Here is a 6,000-nt window from a genome sequence, read left to right on the forward strand (position 1 = left end):
GTCATCTGGTTTCTTCCCAGCTTATGCATATTATAAATAAGGCTGCTATGTACATAGTTGAGCATGAGTCTTTGTTGAATTTTGCAGCATCTTTTCTGTATATGCTCAGGAGGGGTATAGCTGAGTCCTCAGTTTGTGCAATGTCCAATTTTCTGAGGAACCTGCAGACTGATTTCCAGAATGGTTGTACCAGTTTGTAATCCAACCAACAATGCGGAGTGTACCTCTTTTTCCACATCCTAATCAGAATCTGCTGTCACCTGAGCTTTTAATTTGAGTCATTCTGACTTGTGTGAGGTGGAATCTCAGGGTTGTTTTCTTTAACATCTCCTTGGTGACTAAGTATGATGAACATATCTTTAGATGCTTCACAGATTTTTGATGTTCCTAAGTTGAGAAATCTTTGTTTAGTTCTGGACCATAATTTTCATAGGGTTGTTTGTCTCTCTTAAGTCTAACTTCTTGGGTTCCTGGTATGTATTGCATAATGGCCGTCTATCAGATGTAGGATTGGTATAGACCTTTTAACAGTGTCCTTTGGCAGGCAGTTTTCTACTACACTGAAGAACTCTCAGTTAGTGAACTAGAACAGGGACAGGCTCCTTCCTGACTTCCATACATATCCTGAACAGTAATTGGGGGAATTAAACAACCATGTTATACCCCTACAAGGCATGTCTAATGAATTTGTGTGTCTAGAGAGACCTATCAGTGATTCTGGGTATCTGTCCAGGAAATGTAGGCTGACAGAGTTTGTAGTTTTCATCTTGGCTTCTGTAACATCAGGCCATGCTGTTGTGAAGCCAAATTACACCTGTGCAGCTGTGAATAGGCCTTAGGATGCTGTCTCCTTGGATTTCTGAAGCATTGCTAAGGGATCCTGAGGAAATCAGCACCCCTTGCTCAACAGAGCTCTGGGAAAGGTCACACTATTGCTTTATCTCTATATGAAGCTAGGTCAAAAGACCACCTGTCAGGAATATTCTTGAATATCCTTCAGTGTGCTAGCATGGGAGTGCACTGAAATACTATGCAGGAGAGGTGTGGGAACCACCTCAACACTTCCATTAGAGGTCAGAGAGATGAGCTGTGTTTGCATTTGATTGAATGTATTTTCTTGGCCTTTGGCTTTGATCATGCAGATCTATTGTCTCATACTACATTGTTCATTTGGCCAAGTTGTCGGGAAAGCAACACTCACAATTGTTTCCCATCCTCCTTCATAGGGTCATAGATATTCTTCAACCATTCATATCTTATATTCTAGATTAACTGACCTAACTTTTCTTCAATAAGGACATCTCTGTTATTCCTACATCATGTGTGTGCATGTGTGTGTGAGTGTGTGTGTGTGTGTGTGTGTGTGTGTTTGTGTGCTTAAATGGTCAGTATGTATGCAAGTTTACAGAAACCTTGTCACTGAAAGGAGTCCATGTTTGACATCTATAAACTGTGGATGGGGCACCATCCAAATATTCTCGCACAACATGACCTTCTAGAAAAAGTAGCATAATCTGAAATAAAATAATACACTTGAAAGTAAAACTTGGAGGAAATGCCCTGGCATGGTTACATTATCAGTGTTAACTGTGACATTTTTCTCTTGGCTTTTGTGGCCAGACATGAAAGCTCTGAAGCAAAGTTGCATCCTGTTGATCTTTGAATAAGCGGAAGGAGGCTATCAACTTGGTCACATGAAGCATATGAGAGGTGTGACAAGACAGTATCAGGCCATTGTGACACTGCCCTCCCAATGGAAACATGGAAGTGTTGACAACCATGAAGTGGGAGTCTCATGTCTGAACTTTGACACCCAGTGAGGCAAAGTGTAACCTATCAGTTAACTTCCTGAGTACCATCCACAAGCCAAGGGTAGGCTCAGATGAAGCACCTTTAAAGATAGGTACTGTTCCTTGTGAGCTACTTTTCAGGGTATGTGGAAGACCATTCAGCCTCCGGTGACATGGGAGATCAGAGTAATGAGAGGCAGACAGAGGGGACAAGTCAGTGTTAGTTTTTAAGGACCAAAATAACTGCATTATCCAGGCTAAGGATTTGCTCATGGAAGTGTAGTGTTTCACATTGGTAGAGGCCAATCTTTATGAAGTCTCAATAGCACAACTGGCTCCAGGCTTCTCTCTTAGTTACTAAGATTTACAGGCAGACATTTATACCTTGTCTTCTAGATACACAAATTATTTTCTGGCTTCATATACACAAGGCATATTTTCTCTCTCTCTCTCTCTCTCTCTCTCTCTCTCTCTCTCTCTCTCTCTCTCTCTCTGTATGTGTCTTTCTCTGTCACTCTGTCTCATCTCTCTTTCTCCTTCTGTCTGCCTCTCTTTCCTATTTTTCAGCTTTCCCAAAACAGTCTTTACTAATAGGTCATGCCAGTTTATGCTTGATTCTCTCATAAACACCAGTGAGATCTGAACTTTCTGGCTACTGGAGAACCACAATTAAAAATAGAATTGATGTCCAAATCTACTATACTAGAACTTTAACAACTGAGAAGACATAGAATATTCAACAAGACCCGACAAGCCAAGGGGCCAAGGATCATGTATGGAAGGAAAATTTTCAGAGATCAAAGAAATGCATGCCAGGCTGACCATGGGCTTGATTCTCTTTACAGGGACAGCCAACATCAGGAGAAAGTTAACATGGGACTTTAATAAACATGCATTGTGTAATAATACCAAGACTCTTCCCTTACGTTACCCTTCCCTCTCTGCATTTTCCTAATGGATGTTGTACATAAATGTAGTAGTGACTGCCTGTCAGGAGTATAGAAGTTGTCACATGTGGCACCCAAATGAAGAATTTGACTTTTCTACCCTGGCAGAAGCTCCTTACCAATGATCTACAACATTGTTTTCCCTATTACTGCTGCTATGTTTTGTGTGTGTGTGTGTGTGTGTGTGTGTGTGTGTGTGTGTGTGTGTATTATCTTGCCGTTCTGTCTGTCTTTCTGTCTTTCTCTCTGTCTGTCTCTTTCATGATACCTCTCTATACTTCAATTGACTTCTTAATTGCTCATTCCAAGATTGACCCATCTTGCTTTCTCTGTTTCCTTTGAATAGTCATATTACACCTGTGTTAATCAATGAACCTGCAGCCAGAACTGTGTACCACTGATCACATCACAACAAGCCTCATGGCTAAAGTAAGTAATTTTCCAGGCTCTGAGGGAAGTTTTAATCGGAATTTATATGTTTTCTGTGTTTTTTACTGCCCTACCCACTGCAGTCTGTGGATCTTCCCCAAGTCTTTGCTTAATTGTATTTTTCTTTGTACCTGGCCTACTGAGAAGACATCATCCCAACCCTCCATCATTACTTAGCAGGAGAAATAGATGAAGAATTTGGAAAATTGGTCATTTAGCTACAGATTATGTCCCCTGAGATGGATTAACTGTGTCGAATCATCGCATCACTGACAAGCATTCTGAACAATGTTCTCAGTTTATTTTCTTCTTTGTCATTTTGAGTGTGTTACCTAAGGTGGGGAGGACCATTTGTGAGTTGTGTTTGAAAATTGAGTCTTCACTCTTCATGCATGAAGTTGGTAAAAATTACAATAGATCAGTGATATCTCTGGGTTAGAAGGGATAGTGATATAAAGTCTTCCCTTGTGTCTCAGGCAAAGATCTTTGAAAGGGCAACTTGGCTTGTTTATTTGGATAAGATCTAGTTAAGGGGTCGTTATGTGCTGTTAAAGTGGACTCTCTTCTGGATACACTAATGTATGCTGGAATTTCCATGGTATTCTCTGTAATGTTACAACTGTTATGGAAACAGAAACTGCCCTTGTGGCATTTATTTAGTACTTATTGGTTTACCCACACAAATGTTTTTCAGGATGATCAAGCTATTTACAAAGAAAACAGGGAGCATGGAGAGACAAAAGAGAGAGGAAGAAGAAATTAAGATACTTTCTTGTTATACAAGTGAAAACATAAATTATCTGGTGGAAAAGGGCAAGTGAGAGTAGTGGGCTGATTCTGAGGGGCTTCCTAGAGGAGGTGTTCCTGGCTAAGGCCTTCCAGGAGTAGGACTTATGACCTGAAGCCTCTTGATTCCTAAAGAAGAGACACAGTTTCAGGAATATCTGATGAATTTTTGGCACAGCCAGGAATTGTCAAGCATGAAGCTGGTCTATAATCAGTTCCCTAATTTCATTCTAAATGAGGAAGAATACCAATAAGAGCTCCAGGGGTAAAAGCTTTGACTCTCAGGATAGAGTATTGAATTTTATCTTCAGAAGATTCCTGGACATGCCATTGGAATTTTATGATAAGAATGGAGAAATGACTACTCACCTGGACATGCATCAAGATCTCTGACTCTTTCTCTTAAACAAACATGATTAAGGCTTGGTGGTCCTAAACACTATGGACTCCAGGATTTACCTACATCCCATCAGATATGAACTGAAAATATCCACCATTTCTTAATCTCTTGGTCTGATTTTGTTGTTAAGGGCCAGGGGGACTGCAGAAGGGAGTGAGGTTTATGTCTAGCGATCATGGTTGGGAGTAAGAAAATAACAAATAGGTCCAGCTTGAAGAGAGCTATCCTCCACTTTCAGTGCTTCCAAGTGTCTGTAGATTTCCCCTTTCATCATGCTTCACTGGGGGACTAGCATTTTCTCTTCTGTGTCTGGGCCATTACTTTGCATGTTCCCTTGGGTTTATCTACAGGGTCTGCTGAGAAGATATCATCCCAACCTTCCACCATCAGTGAGCAAGTACAACAGATTAAGAAGTTTGAGAAATTGACTAATGAGCTCCAGAAGATGACCTGTGCATTGGGTAAACTCCCAGGAATGCTGACCCATTGCACCAACAGCTTTTGGACAAAAGATAGCTACTATGCCCACTTCTTTGTTGACTGTCCTGACCCCTCTGTGTTAACCTCAATTTTCTCACACCACAGGAAAATGCAAGTGTAATGTCCTCATGTACAAATAATTTTCTTATGTGCCTCTCAGAGGCAGGACATGAAGAAAGGATAGGAGTGTGATAAGAATCTATTTACTTTCTCAGAAATGCAGAAGAGGTGTTTTGAATAAATGTCATTGCATACGGCAAGTATTGTGTGAGCTCTCATCATGGATTTTAATAGACAGAACATGCATTTTCTGTCCTCAGAGGAATACAAAAAGGTGGTTAGCTACAGAAGCACAGTAACTTAAACTTTGATAAGTAAACTTTTATGTATTTATTTTCAAGATTTATTTTATTTGATTTGTATGAGTATTCTGTAACTGTGAGACAGAACAGAAGTGGGCATCAGATGCCATTATACATGGTTGTATGCCATGATGTTTTTGCTGGGAATTAAACAAATGACCTATGGAAAAGCAGTCAGTGCTCTTAAATGCTGAATCATCTTACCATCCTAAATTACTTTTGATGTTGATGGTGATGGTATTGATGATGGTGATAGTATTGATGATGATGAAGGAAGGTGCATAAAAGACTGTATAACAAATTTGAAGATATTACACGATGCATAGATGAAAATATTTTCCTTTACACAGGTGAAGGAAGGTGTATCAAAGGCAGTATATCAAAGGTTTTAGATATTACATGATCCATAGACGAAAATATATCAAGAAGAATTGCATAGGGCTACACAGATTGATCTATGTATCCCCACACAATTCTAAGCCAGGAGAGACAAGAAATCACTTCACATGGAAAACTTAAAATAATCTGATGCTATGGTATGTAGACTGTTAATAGATAATGAAAAACCATCTAAAAAGCAAATGCATATATGCAAGATGCTATTCAAAAAGTATCCTGAGTCAGTTTGCAACCTATGTTTAGCACAGATAGATTGATTTCCCACTTTACAGAATCTGATCAGAACAATGAGTATTAAAAAAATATTAAAACGCACTTGCATTTAATAAGAATGTATAATTAGGTAGTCACAGCAAACATAACATTCAGGAAGCATAGCCTGAACTTGCAAAGAATGGAGGAAATGC

General features: G+C 39.6%; 1 long non-coding RNA gene across 2 annotated transcripts in view; it reads left to right on the top strand.

Annotated features, from left to right (window-relative positions):
* Nucleotides 1-5,092, top strand: part of LOC120099596 (uncharacterized) — a 29,667-nt gene extending 24,575 nt beyond the window's left edge. For both annotated transcript variants that reach the window (NR_190811.1, NR_190812.1), the window contains exons 2-3: nt 3,084-3,166; nt 4,703-5,092. This is a non-coding gene — a long non-coding RNA (uncharacterized LOC120099596). The remainder of the gene's footprint in view (nt 1-3,083; nt 3,167-4,702) is intronic.
* Nucleotides 5,093-6,000: the final 908 nt, after the last annotated feature.

This window comes from Rattus norvegicus, chromosome Y, assembly GCF_021556685.1.
Source record: "Rattus norvegicus strain SHRSP/BbbUtx chromosome Y, alternate assembly SHRSP_T2T, whole genome shotgun sequence".
Classification (NCBI taxonomy): domain Eukaryota; kingdom Metazoa; phylum Chordata; class Mammalia; order Rodentia; family Muridae; genus Rattus; species Rattus norvegicus.